The sequence below is a fragment of the Salmo salar genome, chromosome ssa28 (assembly GCF_905237065.1).
Source record: "Salmo salar chromosome ssa28, Ssal_v3.1, whole genome shotgun sequence".
NCBI lineage: Eukaryota > Metazoa > Chordata > Actinopteri > Salmoniformes > Salmonidae > Salmo > Salmo salar.
Window position 1 is genome coordinate 7675098 of NC_059469.1, and position 15303 is coordinate 7690400.

Sequence of the window (15303 nt, forward strand, 5' to 3'; positions counted from 1 at the left end):
CATTACAATTCTATCCCGATGGCAATGCGCCAACAATAAGAGAGCCTTCAACACACAGACAGAGAGACAGCGATACAGAGAGACAGAGAGCAAGAGAGAAAGCAAGAGAGCGAGATACAGAGCGGGAGAAAAGAGAAAGCGAGAGACAGCGAGAAAGCGAGAGAGAGCGAGAAAGCGAGAGAAGGCGAAAGCGGCGAGAAGCGAAAGCGAAGCGGCGCGAAAGCGGCGAATAGAAGGCGAAAGCAAGCGAGATAGAGAGCGAGAAAGCAAGCGAGATAGAGAGCGAGAAAGCAAGCGAGATAGAGAGCGAGATAGAGAGCGAGCGAGCGAGATAGAGAGAGAGCGAGCGAGCGAGATAGAGAGCGAGCGAGCGAGATAGAGAGAGAGAGAGCCACCGAGATAGAGAGCGAGCGAGCGAGATAGAGAGAGCTAGAGAGAGAGCTAGAGAGAGAGCTAGAGAGAGAGCTAGAGAGAGCGCTAGAGAGAGAGCTAGAGAGAGAGCTAGAGAGAGCTAGAGAGAGAGCTAGAGAGAGAGCTAGAGAGAGAGCTAGAGAGAGAGCTAGAGAGAGCGCTAGAGAGAGCGCTAGAGAGAGCGCTAGAGAGAGCGCTAGAGAGAGAGCTAGAGAGCTAGAGAGAGAGCTAGAGAGAGAGCGAGAGAGAGAGCGAGAGAGAGAGAGAGAGAAAGAGAGAGAGCGAGAGCGCGAGCGAGAGAGCGCGAGCGAGAGAGCGCGAGAGAGCAAGAAAGCAAGCGAGAGAGAGAAAGCAAGCGAGAGAGAGAAAGCAAGAGATAGCGAGAGAGAGTTAGAGATAGCGAGTTAGAGTGTGAGAGAGCAAGATAGCAAGATAGAGAGAGAGCAATAGCGAGAGAGCAATAGCGAGATAGCGAGAGCAATAGCGAGAGAGCAATAGCGAGATAGCGAGAGCAATAGCGAGAGAGCAATAGCGAGATAGCGAGAGCAATAGCGAGAGAGCAATAGCGAGATAGCGAGAGCAATAGCGAGAGAGCAATAGCGAGATAGCGAGAGCAATAGCGAGAGAGCAATAGCGAGATAGCGAGAGCAATAGCGAGAGAGCAATAGCGAGATAGCGAGATAGCGAGAGCAATAGCGAGAGAGCAATAGCGAGATAGCGAGAGCAATAGCGAGAGAGCAATAGCGAGATAGCGAGAGCAATAGCGAGAGAGCAATAGCGAGATAGCGAGAGCAATAGCGAGAGCAATAGCGAGAGAGCAATAGCGAGATAGCGAGAGCAATAGCGAGAGAGAGAGCAATAGCGAGAGAGCGAGAGCAATAGCGAGATAGCGAGAGCAATAGCGAGATAGCGAGAGCAATAGCGAGATAGCGAGAGCAATAGCGAGATAGCGAGAGCAATAGCGAGATAGCGAGAGCAATAGCGAGATAGCGAGAGCAATAGCGAGATAGAGAGGGCGAGATAGAGAGGGCGAGATAGAGAGGGCGAGATAGAGAGGGCGAGATAGAGAGGGCGAGATAGAGAGGGCGAGATAGAGAGGGCGAGATAGAGAGGGCGAGATAGAAAGAGAGCGAGATAGAAAGAGAGCGAGATAGAAAGAGAGCGAGATAGAAAGAGAGCGAGATAGAAAGAGAGCGAGAGAGAGAGAGCGCGAGAGCGCAAGAGAGAGAGCGCAAGAGAGAGAAAGCGAGAGCGAGAGCGCAAGAGAGAGAAAGCGAGAGCGAGAGCGCAAGAGAGCGAGAGCGAGAGCGCAAGAGAGCGAGAGCGAGAGCGCAAGAGAGCGAGAGCGAGAGCGCAAGAGAGCGAGAGCGAGAGCGCAAGAGAGCGAGAGCGAGAGCGCAAGAGAGAGAGAGAGCGAGAGCGCAAGAGAGAGAGAGCGAGAGCGCAAGAGAGAGAGCGAGAGCGCAAGAGAGAGAGCGAGAGCGCAAGAGAGAGAGAGCGAGAGCGCAAGAGAGAGAGAGCGAGAGCGCAAGAGAGAGAGCGCGAGAGCGCAAGAGAGAGAGAGCGAGAGCGCAAGAGAGAGAGAGCGAGAGCGCAAGAGAGAGAGAGCGAGAGCGCAAGAGAGAGAGCGAGAGCGCAAGAGAGAGAGCGAGAGCGCAAGAGAGAGAGGGAGAGCGAGAGAGCGAGAGAGAGAGAGAGCATGCAGGGCAGAATTAGGCCAATATCCACTAATAATAAAAACTCTAAAAAGAGCAATTAAGTTTTGGAAACATCTAAAATACAGTGACCCCCTCTCATATCATTACCAAGCCCTGCAATACCATGGGCTGAGCAAAGAAAAGAGTCCCCTCATCCAGCTGGTCCTGGGGCTGAGTTCACAAACCTGTTCTACTAACAAACTGAAGCCTCAGGACCAGAACATCCAATTAAATCAAAATAAACCAAATTACAACACAGTCAAAACAAAACTACATTGCTTATTGGGAAACACAAGCACAAAGCAAAATGCAGTGCTATCTGGCCCTAAATCGACAGTACACCGTGGCTAAATATTTGACCATGGTTACTGATCAAAACCTTAGAAAAACCTTGACAAAGTACAGGCTCAGTGAGCACAGCCTTGTCATTGAGAAGGGTAGACACAGGAAAACCTGGCTCCCTGTAGAGGAAAGGCTGTGCAACCACTGCACAACAGCAGAACCTGAGACGGAGCTGCATTTCCTGACAAAATGTCAAAAATATAAAACAATTAGAGAGTGTCATTTCCCTAAATTTCAAACCCTTATTCAAGGTTTCAAAGACCTCTCTGATGAGGATAGGCTACCCGTCCTGTTGGGGGAGGACGCAGAGAGCTGAGGGTTGGCAGCGCCCTACATTGCTGCCTGCCATAAATTGAGGGACAGTGTCTGACAGACCAATCAACCTGCACATGTCCTCTACTGCATGCTTATTGTTATTGTTGAATGTATGGTTATTTTGACCCTTGGTTATTGTTGTTACTGTTGTCCCGTTGACAATTTTGATTCTCATTTTTATCTTGTAAATATCCAAAATAAGCTTTGGCAAAATGCACATTGTTACATCATGCCAATACAGCAAATTGAATTGAATTGAGTGAGAGCAAGAGAGAGAGACTATAGGAGCCAATCTACAGACAGGCAATAAAGATTTGACAGACTCTGCCCAACGCAGAGACGAAATGTACTCTTCTCATGGTTATTGAAATTATACAGGCCTCAATGACGTCTTCAATTGGACTGCCTGGGTTTGTTGTGCCAGCAGTAATGAATGTGTTATTTGGAAAGCGAGAATGGCAATAATGGTAGACTAGTAGGTCATTTGTACCAGCTTTTAAAAGCTCCTCTCTGCAATGGCTTTCCCCCTTGCAGATGAACACACAGGGTTCTGGCTGCACTGTTGCCTCACATTATAATAAGGCAACGTGTGGACCTAATATGCAAATATCCCTGTAGTAATGGATATATGTACACATTTCTAATGTATATGTACATACTGAAATTGAAATGTCACATTTTCAATTAACACAGAAACCAATCCACCCTCATAGAAGCTAGTGGATTCATGCTTGAAAGGTGTAAAAACACTGATATGAATATATTCCATATGATCACACAGGCCCTTTATCACAGCCTGAGGCTAATGAAATACATATGTTCGGGCCTTTTGCGCTATACGTTTAGCCCTCAACTCTCCATTTCAAAAGACCCACAGCAAAAAAAATTTAAAATAAAATGGCAGCTGTTCAACAATATGTCATATTGCTTCACAAAGGATTTAGTCCATCTCAAGTTCAATGGACACAGAATACAATTCAATATGTGTAGCTACTGTACGGAACCACCAGCATGTAACCGCTGCCATTTCTTTTGACCCATGGCGTTAGGTGAGACTTGCCATAGGGCAGGAGCAAAGAGTGCGTGTTGGAGCTCTCCATGGTGCTTACAATGCTTCGCCTCAGACAGACCTCAAGTAAAACCGCTCAGTATGTTAAGTGGTGACAAATATGCTACTACTGTGTCATTGGATAATACCACATCCCTAATAAAGGGTATTTAGCCCAATGACAGTATGTAGACACAATGCTGTGTGCAAAGCTATTATGCTGTAGGAGGGACAGTAGTGATTGAACACTGTGTCTATACGTGAAGTTAACACCCATATACGGTACAGTACTTAAGACTACAAATCTCCACAGTGGTCCGAAGACATCAAGGTCTTGAAATCCCATCACGGTATCAGGGTCTGATCAGGGCTTAGAGTCCCTCATCGGTATCAGGGGCCCTCATCGCCGGCCACCTGTCCACAGATTCCTGTATCTCTCTCGCTCTCGTACTCAACAACTCTCGTGGTTCAACTATCACCCACTGCCATTCCCGTACACACCAAAATGTGATTTGGTTGATGGCTACATTTCTTTCTTCACATTCCAAGTAACACCTGTTGTCCCGGAGATTCAACCTGCGTCTTAGTTAGTGTAGGTCTGCTGGAGAGAGATGACGCCTGTGGAGGATTGCGAGGCGGGCTCTGGCTCTGGGGTCCATTAGAACTGTGCTAATTGCTCCTTCTCAGGTGGCAGTTAGGTGCCCTTGAGGCAGGAGCTGGCTACAGCAGGCGCGCACACACACACACACACACACACACACACACACACACACACACACACACACACACACACACACACACACACACACACACTGCTTCCAAATGTCACTACAAAGTTACTGTGGAGTTGTGTGTAAGTTGTGACTTATTTTTGCCTTGGTCTCCACTGACAATGTGTTGGGAGTTCATATGTACCGTATGTTATGAAATTTGTGTACATTCGGTGACAGCCTACAGTAAATCTAGCGTGATTCGTGGCTGCATATCAAGCATAATAAAAGGGACAAAGGAAATTTCACAATGGATATGAAGGTGAGGGTAGGTGTGAGTACAGATGTAGAATTTTAATTTGATCACCATTTGTTACTCTAATTTCCACTTTAAAAATGTTAGACTTGATTTTCCCTAACAAAACATTTATCAAGCCCTACAATATCATTAATTATAATCCACATAAGCATTTCCTGGTGTAGCAAACTGGCTCAAATTAAGATCCTAGATGTGTAAGTGTCATTCATCTGTTACGTTTCGTTGTGTTCCGTCCTTTTTCGGGGTCGGGGGAATATCTTTAAAACCTGCCTCTTTACACGCTCCTCAGGAGAGATCATTTGGAAAGATCCACATTTATTTACAGCGTCTTTAAAATACGACCAGCCAACAGGACTCTCAGTCTGAGTCTTTGAATCCTCAGGTAAGAGCACAAGTACGCCAAAATACCCAGACGACTATTCACTTTCGTCATGGCAACGATGGAGCGAGTGTATAAAAAAAAAATGTGTGTCTGAAGTTTTGAAAAGCCCAAAGTCATTATATCTGCTGTTTCCAGAGAAACTGTGAGAAGGTGATTACTGGAGATTACTACCACCTGCCTGAGCTGCCAGTCAGTGGTACCCCGAGCGACCCAAGACATACAGGGCCAGTAGCCGTTCTGGGGAACTTGCACTAATAGAACTAATTACAAGTGAAGTGGAAGGACACCCAAGGTCCCCCATTACAAGGCAGCAGCACTTCTATAAATGCAGTGGTGGCAGCTGACAGATTTTGTGGATTTTTTTTTAGCAATATATTTACGACCTGCTTACTTAGACACCTTTACGGCCCCGCTCAATCTAAATGGCAAAGCCCATCAATTCACCATGAATATTAATGTGTGTTAAAAAGGAGCAATCTACATCGTTTTATGTTGTATAGCAACCCTGCCCGCACTGTATAGAATGGTGCTGCGAACAGCTCAGAGCACAGTACTATTCCTCCTATAGCTAGCGTCTAAATCTTTACTGAACTTTGACCCTGTGAAGGGTTAGATAGGGCTCACGGTGGTTGGTCTGTGCTAATTTATATGTTTCTTTTTTTCTATGTCTTCAGAATATACCTGTATGTGTGTTTTCAGTATATCTTCCCAGAACATGAGTTTTCAGGATAACGTCTACATCATGTTCATAGGCGTTTCCGTGACACTTGAGAATTCAATTAAAAGGACTTTTCACACTACATTGTACTGAGCCCCAGGCTAGACTGGCCCTAGGCTAGCTTAGCCTGTGTTCACATAAGCATTTGTTAACCCTGGGCTAAGTTTTAGCACTGGGCAAAAAAAAATGCACACTTGTATGCCACAGATATAAGCAATAGGACATCATTAACACGGGTCCAGCAATGTGCTCGGAGCACTCCAAACCGCCAGAGTGAGAAGTAGAGGTGGTCGACTGCTCTTACTATATCTGAATTCACACTCTCCTCAACGTCCCCTCTTCCAGTCCACTTGTCTCGTGCCTGGCCTCCCGCCCTCACCATTCAAGGTCACTTGTCCTCTGTGATGAGGGACGAACCCATCACTCCATTATCTTTCACAGGGGAAACAACAGGTTGGTGCTGGATGTCTATTGTTGCTGACAATTGAAGTCTTAACATATAGCTAGTAGACAGATTCGGAGAGCCCTGGCTCTTGATTTCGCTCCACCAGTGGTCATATACATAAGGATTTATAAAATATGATACAAAAGATATCAAATTCTACATAAACAATGAGACATCCTGGATGGAGTTCAAACAATGACATGAGCATAACCCAGCGGTTCCGAAACGAGGGATCGCGACCCCACGTGGGGTCGCCTGATATGAAAATTGGGGTCGTGGAAGAATTTCCAAAATCCTGGTAAAAAAAAATATATATATTAAAATATAGTCTTTGTCTCTCAAAATCATTGTAATGTGGTTAACCTTAAAAATCTAAAAGTAAAAATTCAACCAGAGTGCCCTTAGATTGTGGGAAAAGGCCGCACTTGACCGTTGCACTTGAATCATTCCCATGGTAAATGGCTAGGCCCACTATGATATGAAACCACACACTATTGCAGAGACTTTGATATTACTGGCCGCAATTGATATGGTGAAAACCATGCGTGGAGAAGCAGGCAGAGGTACAGAAACTCACATCAATACCTTTGTCAAATAACACTATGAAACTAAGAATTTAGGCTATAACTAGAAATCAAGAGGAAATTTCTACTGAACGACTCAAAAACTCCCCACCTCATGCTCTCCAAATGGACGTTAGCTGTCAGGGCCGAGATGCCCATGCATTGACTTTTGTTCGCCACACGTCGGGGGATGTTATTCACGAGGACATATTGTTCCGTCTCACGATTCTCAAGCATTCAACGGCACAGGGGATTTTCAGTGTGCTGCGTGGCTGTATTGACGAAAAACAGATTCAATGGGATTGAATGGTGGGCTTTTGCACAGGATGGGGCTCCATCTATGGTGGGACGGTGGGCAGGCCTCTGCACTCTAGTTATGAATGTGTCTATCTCTGCCATATGGACGCATTGTATGATACACCCACTGAGCTATAATGGATAAACCAAGAGCAACTGGCGGCAAAATAGCTGAGTGCAGAACTCTGAGAAAAGCAGCAGGTAACGTTGACTGTAAACTACATTGCTCACACCTGTTCGCTAAACTACGTGGAGATATGTGATCAGAGCATGACAGTGTTCAATTTCACAATGAAGCTTGGTGGTTATCAAGGGGGAGTTTTGGAAATTTGTTTTAATTCAGAGAGGATTGTCATTCGCAATGGATGTAAAAAAGAGACTTTGTGTGAAAATAAATGTGTCTCCTTGTCTATGTAACAGACTTACTGAACTGAACACGGGCATGCAGCGGAAATACCCAAAAATGTGACAGATGATTGACCAAATCTGTTTCACTGTGATCCTGGCTTAGTTGACATGCCGGTAAGTGAAATCGAACAGCTGATCGAGCTGTCAAGTGACTGAATGTTGCAGCCAACGCATTTACGGGTCACTATGGAGGAGTTCCTGACTCAAAAGGGAATACTGTGCTGTCTCCCTCCAAGAACTAAAACTCATCGTACGCTGATTCAGTGCTCCCGTCTGCATTAAAAAAATATTGATCGAGGTTGGATGTGACAGGAGAGATGAGGCGCACTGCCTCTGAGAAGCTCCGACGTGACATGCATCAAGCACACCCATCTCTTAGTGGTGGTGAGATAAGAAATTCTGTCAGACTAATTTGCAATTGACTGTCATAGGCCCACATTAAAAGTATACAGCATGATTGGCTGTTAAAAAAAATGTTGTTAGAAAAGTAAAAGTAAGCATTGGCTGTTAATTACATAATTTTTTTTTCACATGGTTGGGGTTGCGAGAATTTTCAGATACAAACTGGGGTTGTGGGCCAAAACATTTTGGGGACCCCTGGCAAGGCTGGCATCAAGAATTATATTCAGATGGTAAAACAAGAAACAAGGAAGATCAAGACTTACCTATGTTGTTTCTTCTTGATCAAAAAGCATATCTTTCTTCTTGGCCACAATGCCAGCACCTGCAAGAGATAAGTTTATTATGGTTTTGAGCAACATTTTTATGAAAAGGTTCTCTGTCGATTTTAATACTTTCACAGATAATTAAAAAAATATATATATTGTTCAGAATTCTGAGCTACAAATAATCCTGCAGCAAATGGAAATGTGAATTATTATGTGGATTATAATTAAAGGAGCATTTTTGTAGGGCTTGATACATTTTTTGTAAGTGAATCAAGTCTGAAATTTCAAAGTGGAAATTACAAACTTCAGAAGCTTTTTTAAACCGCAAATACACTACAAGTTTTACAATTCCTGCATTGCTGGAACATTCTCCTGCACCAGGCTGATCAAATTATGACCCTACATCTGTAGTGCTGGCTGTTTAGAGGATTGTTGGTTGAGTGATGCTCAATGTGTTTGTTAATCAAACATCTAGAGGCCAAAACTGACAGCTGATTTAAAGCTCTGTATGCATTCTCTATGTGAAGACAAAGTCCTATAGATAAAGACAAACATATAAGTTCCATAGATGAAGACAATCACTGCTGTTTTGAACATCACAGGGTAATGTCACCCATGACAACCGCCTCAACCGTCCCAAGCGATGATTGATGAGAAATGTGACTTTTCACTGTTTTCTCAAAGGTCACACCTCCATCCTATTAAGGATATATCTTTTACGTCAGAAGAAATGAGTGGGAAAGCAGCTGACAACGATGGGCATTGGGCAACAATTTCTCCTCCCCTTCAGGGTTAATGCCTGCTGAGGGGAGATAATGAAGAATTATAGGCTGTATGAACCTGAAACCCATGTTTGCCTTAGTTTTAATTAGCTGTCAAGCGCTGTGTTTATACAGGCAGCCTAACTCATATCTTTTTTCTAAAATATATATTTTTTTAAAACCTTTATTTAACTGGGCAAGTCAGTTAAAGACAAACTCTTATTTACAATGATGGCTTACACAGGCCAAACCCTAAACAACGCTGGGCCAATTGTGCGCCGCCCTATGAGACTCCAAATCACGTCCGGTTGTGGTACAGCCTGGATTCGAACCAGGGTGTCTGTAGTGATGCCTCTAGCACTGAGACGCAGTGCCTTAGACCGCAGCGCTACTCAGGAGCTAATTGGCCCATTTACCAATCACATCAGATCTTTTCAGAGCTGATCTGATTGGTCAAAAGGACAATTAGTGAAAAAAAAGATCAGAATTGGGTAGGGCTGGGCGGTATACCGTATTTTACGATATAATGGTATTGATGCACGGACCGGTTTGGGTTTTTACTTTACCTTCTATAAATGGTATTTGATCGTTTGGTTTGTTATATGGAATACGCTGTGTGTAACATCGATTTTTATAGTTTACCTCGCTACTTGAGTCATCTCTCTCGCTCTCCATGCTGCTTTCCACACAGACCTAGCACCGCTCCCTGTCACTCAAGGAGCGCATTTGTTGTTCCTCGACCACGAGACACTTGTGTTGTCTGCATGGTCAATGTAGCACATGCAACAATGTTGATGACAACGATGCTGTTTTCCATTTTCTTCTTAATATAAACTCACTAGCATTCTATAATAACAGTAGTCGTTTGTGTTTCTTACATCTGCAAACAGCTAGTTTGTCTTTTCTTAGCAAGTTGGGCCTAAAGCTTGTTAGCCGCTAATGCTAATTGCTAGTTAGCTGGCTAGCGAATAAATGTACCGAGTGAGAGCAAACGTAATTAGCGATACAGCCTCATAATACCAGTGATGGTGTAGACCTAAATCAGCATGTTGTTTGTGCAACAGTATCTTCTAAATCAAAGAGGAATATACGAAGCATGAATATGTTAGCTAAGTAGCTAAGAGAAAACATTCAATGTAGCCAAAGATTATAGGGTCCCCTAGGAGACACTTGTCAACACTTTCGTTCCTACCCTGTCTCAACTCCTCCCTGGCAACCCTGTATTGAAAGTGCTCACTATTATATTCCAACTGTTCACCCAAGTGTTTTGCTCTAAATCACAAGTCAAATCGCAACATTTCGTTCAAAATAAGGTCCAGGTTGTTTGCCCATATCGTGCAACACTACGTGGCAGTGAGGAAATTATCTCAAATTAGTGCAAGAAATGCAGAAATGTATGAAAATGCTAAAAAGTATTTTTGGTTGGAGTTTCATTGACCAGTATATAACAATCAGAATGGAGAAAGGGCCATTGAAATCACTTAGAATGTATCGGTTGTCACTTTAGGGTCATGCACTACTCATGAAGCAAATTTAGAACTTTTATTATTAAAAAACATCAAATAACCATCAAATACCGTCCAATTTCTTTTTAAATACCCTGATATGATATTTTCCCATATCGCCCAGCCCTAGAATTGGGCTGCATGTGTAAACGCAGCCAATGTGTGGCAGCTGGAACCGAAACAAAAGTCAAAAAGAGGGAAGACATTTGGGTTGGGTTATCTACTATAGATATTAATGACAATACGTATTTGATTTTTATTACATGCTTGGCTTTAGTGTTAAGTTGGCGTGTGGATACGCTAGACATCTTATTGATTAACTCCATTTGGAAAGCCACAGATATCCACTGGGATCTCATTTGGAGCTCATTTTACTACTGTACAATAAACAAAAGCTACAGTGTACAGATCATTATTACAGGAGCTGGCAAAACAATAAAAAGATGCCTTCAGAAAGCATTGACTTTTTCTACAATTTTCTGTGTTCCAGCCTGAATTGAAAATGTATTAAATTGAAAAATGTTGTCGTTGGCCTACACATACCCCATAATGCCAAATTGGAATGGTCTTTTTGAAATCTTTACAAATTAATTAAAACATGAAAAGCTGAAATGTCTTGAGTCAATAAGTATTCACCCCCTAAATAAGCTTAGGAGTAAAACTGTACTTAACAAGTCACATAAGTTGCATGGACTCACTCTGTGTGCAATAATAGTGTTTAACATAATTATTTCATGTCTATCTCTGTACCCCACACCTACAATTATCTGTAAGGTCCCTCAGTCGAGCAGTGAATTTCAAACAGATTCAACCAAAGTCCAGGGAAGTTTTCCAATGCCTTGCAAAGAAGGGCACCTATTCCTGGGTAAAAAAAAAAGCAGACATTGAATATCATGGCGCATGGTGAAGTTACTAATAACACTTTAGATGGTGTATCAACACACTCAGTCACTACAAAGATACAGGTGTCCTTCCGAACTCAGTTGTCCGAAAGGAAGGAAACCGCTCAGGGATTTCACCATGAGGCCAATGTTGACTTTAAAACAGTTACAGAGTTTAATGGCTGTGATACAGTAGGAGAAAACTGCAACAAGGCACTAAAGTAATACTGCAAAAAATATGGTAAAGCAATTAACTTTTTGTCCTGAATACAAAGTGTTATGTTTGAGGCAAATTCAAGGACAGGGGAGTTTTTCAGGATAAAAGGGAAACGGAATGGAGTTAAGCACAGGCAAAATCCTAGAGAAAAATGTTGTTCAGTCTGCATTCCACCAGACACTGGGAGATTAATTCACCTTTCAGCAGGACAATAACCTAAAACACAAGGCCAAATCTACACTGGAGTTGCTTACCAAGAAGACAGTGAATGTTCCACTTTGACAGAGCTTGAAGGATTTTGAAAAGAATAAATGGGCAAATGTTGCACAATCCAGGTTTGGAAAGCTCTTAGAGACTTACCCAAAAAGACTCACAGCTGTAATCGCTGCCAAAAGGTGCTTCTACAATGTATTGACTCAGGGATGTGAATAATTATGTAAATGTATTTCTGTATTTCATTTTCAATACATTTGCTAAAATTTCTGAAAACATGTTTTCACTTTGTCGTTATGGGGTATTTATAGTGTGTAGATGGGTGAGGAAAAAAATATATTTAATCAATTTTGAATTCAGGCTGTAACACAACAAAATGTGTAATAAGTCAAGGGGTAAGAATACTTTCTGAAGGCACCCTACACCGGATAGGTGCAGTGAAATGTGTTGTTTTACAGGGTCAGCCATAGTAGTACGGCGTCCCTGGAGCAAATTAGAGTTAAGTGCCTTGCTCAAGGGCACATCGATAGATGGTTCAAATACCCGAGCCGACAAGGTGAACAAACACATTTTCGGTTACTGGCCAAACACTCTAAGCACTAGGCTACCTGCTGCCCATTATTTGGGGTCAAGGTTTCAAGGTCATAGCTAATCATGCACATGTTCCTATATAAAAAAGTGTGGACAAGTCCGATCCCAGCACATGCATGACATTATCAACCCTCTGAGACAAGACCACTCTTAACCGAATCAGATAAGCAATAAAGCGATCCAGATATTAAACCCAACATTAGATTCTCTTGACTACTCCCCTCTATGACATTTGCAGACATTAGGAATATGGTTTAAAACTGACTTGGACATACAATTCTAATAATTTGACTGAAATGAAAGGGGGCAAAATCAATGATCAATTTAAAGGTTAAGCCTTCTTAGCTTTCTTGCAGGGGCATAATCCTATCGATCTGTCTCTGTTTATACTGAGACCTGATAGTCGGGACGACAGAGACTTAATCTTTCATACTCATCTACAACACAGAGTTAACCATTAAAGCAGTACAGGGACCAATAGAAAAATTGTATTGTCAAAGTGCAACTAATTCTCTACAAACAACAAAACAAGTCATTCAACATGCCATCTTGTTGCCGTCCGTCATCAGCCAATCGTTAACACTTCTAATTTCCTGAACTACATTTTGTTCATCTTCACCTTTTTGGGGAACAAACATATTTAAAAGCTACAACACTTACACCAAAACTCTCAATTCTTCATTTCTGGAAAGATAACTTCTACTTTTAGACTGTGAGTGAACAAAATTGAACTGAGCGTGCGAAAAACTTACTCATCCTTCAAAAAGACAACAGCAATCTCCCACTCTCTCTGGAGACTGCAGGCATTCATCTAGCGTGCACCATGGGGCCTTCAGTTTGTGCTCTGCTACCATCTCCCTTCGACTACTCAACAAGACTGAGCTAATACCAACACCACAGTCTACAAAATACCATTCAGCCTTCTAAGGCATGAGCTGACTGTGTTTTCTTTTTATATTATAAAGTGGAAATAGGTCACATGGAAACCATTCAAAGTTTGAGGCTTTTAATAGCAGTCTTACTAAACTCAGCAAAAAAAAGAAATGTCCTCTCACTGTCAACTGTGTTTATTTTCACCAAACTTAACATGTGTAAATAGTTGTATGAACATAAGATTTAACAACTGAGACATAAATTGAACAAGTTCCACAAAGATGTGACTAACAGAAATGGAATAATGTGTCCCTGAACAAAGGGGGGGGGCAAAAGTAAGTCAGTATCTGGTGTGGCCACCAGCTGCATTAGGTACTGCAGTGCATCTCCTCCTCATGAACTGCACTAGATTGTCCTGTTATTGCTGTGAGATGTTACCTCACTCTTCCACCGAGGCACCTGCATGTTCCCGGACATTTCTGGGGGGGAATGGCCCTGGCAGAACACTGACATTCCTGTCTTGCATGAAATCACGCACAGAACGAGCAGCATGGCTGTGGCATTGTCATGCTGGAGGGTCATATCAGGATGAGCCTGCAGGAAGGGTACCACATGAGGGAGGAGGATCTCTTCCCTGTAACGCACAGCGGTGAGATTGCCTGCAATGACAACAAGCTCAGTCCGATGATGCTGTGACACACCGCCCCAGACCATGACGGAACCTCCACCTCCAAATCGATCCCGCGCCAGAGTACAGGCCTCGGTGTAACGCTCATTCCTTCGACGATAAACGTGAATCCGACCATCCCCCCTGGAGAGACAAAACCGCGACTTGTCAGTGAAGAGCAATTTTTGACAGTCCTGTCTGATCCAGCGACGGTGGGTTTGTGCCCATAGGCGACGTTGTTGATGGTGATGTCTGGTGAGGACCTGCCTTACAACAGGCCTACAAGCCCTCAGTCCAGCCTCTGTCAGCACTGATCGAGGGATTGTGCGTTCCTGGTGTAACTCGGGCAGTTGTTGCCATCCTGTACCTGTCCCGCAGGTGTGATGTTCGGATGTACCGATCCTGTGCAGGTATTGTTACACGTGGTCTGCCACAGCGAGGACGATCAGCTGTCCGTCCTGTCTCCCTGTAGTTCTGTCTTAGGTGTCTCACAGTATGGACATTGCAATTTATTGCCCTGGCCACATCTGCAGTCCTCATGCCTCCTTGCAGCATGCCTAAGGCACGTTCATGCAGATGAGCAAGGACCCTGGGCATCTTTCTTTTGGTGTTTTTCAGAGTCAGTAGAAAGGTCTCTTTAGTGTCCTAAATTTTCATAACTGTGACCTTAATTGCCCACCGTCTGTAATCTGTTAGTGTCTTAACGACCGTTCCACAGGTGCATGTTCATTAATTGTTTATGGTTCATTGAACAAGCATGGGAAACAGAGTTTAAACCCTTTATAATGAAGATCTGTGAAGTTATATGGATTTTTACGAATGGTCTTTGAAAGACAAGGTCCTGAAAAAGGAACGTTTCTTTTTTTACTGAGTTTATATATTTAGTACAGATCAAATCGCTCTTCATGGTCCAAGTGGGTGGTTACTATAGACGGAAGATATAAAAGGGGCATTAGCTGCCTTCTGAAAACAAAAAGTCAACTGACGATTTGACAGGTGTGTGGTTGGTGTGGTACAGAGTACTGAGTGAATTTACACAAAAATATAAACTGCCTCCTGTGGCACATGGACCACCTGCTTTTTGACCATCACTGAAAATAAAACTTGTATTGGCAAAATGATATGCTTTCTCAAAATGTCTCAATAGGTTTTCAAAAGAGCAGAGATTCCCACAATGAGCCACTACAACTGAGTTGAAGTGAACTCTTGGATTCCACCGAAGTGCATCGCCACACTTACTCCCAAAATAACTAACATGAAAATACATTTTTA

General features: G+C 43.2%; 1 protein-coding gene across 8 annotated transcripts in view; it reads right to left on the bottom strand.

Moving 5' to 3' along the window:
- Positions 1-15303, bottom strand: part of pcdh15b (protocadherin-related 15b) — a 214516-nt gene that overhangs the window by 180975 nt on the left and 18238 nt on the right. For 7 of the 8 annotated variants that reach the window (XM_014179329.2, XM_014179328.2, XM_014179323.2 and 4 more), the window contains exon 2: positions 8321-8379. The gene's annotated coding sequence lies outside the window, so the exon portion shown is untranslated. Of the gene's footprint in view, positions 1-8320; positions 8380-9726; positions 9768-15303 lie in introns of those variants that run through there. The other variant, XM_014179317.2, reaches the window with a different exon arrangement.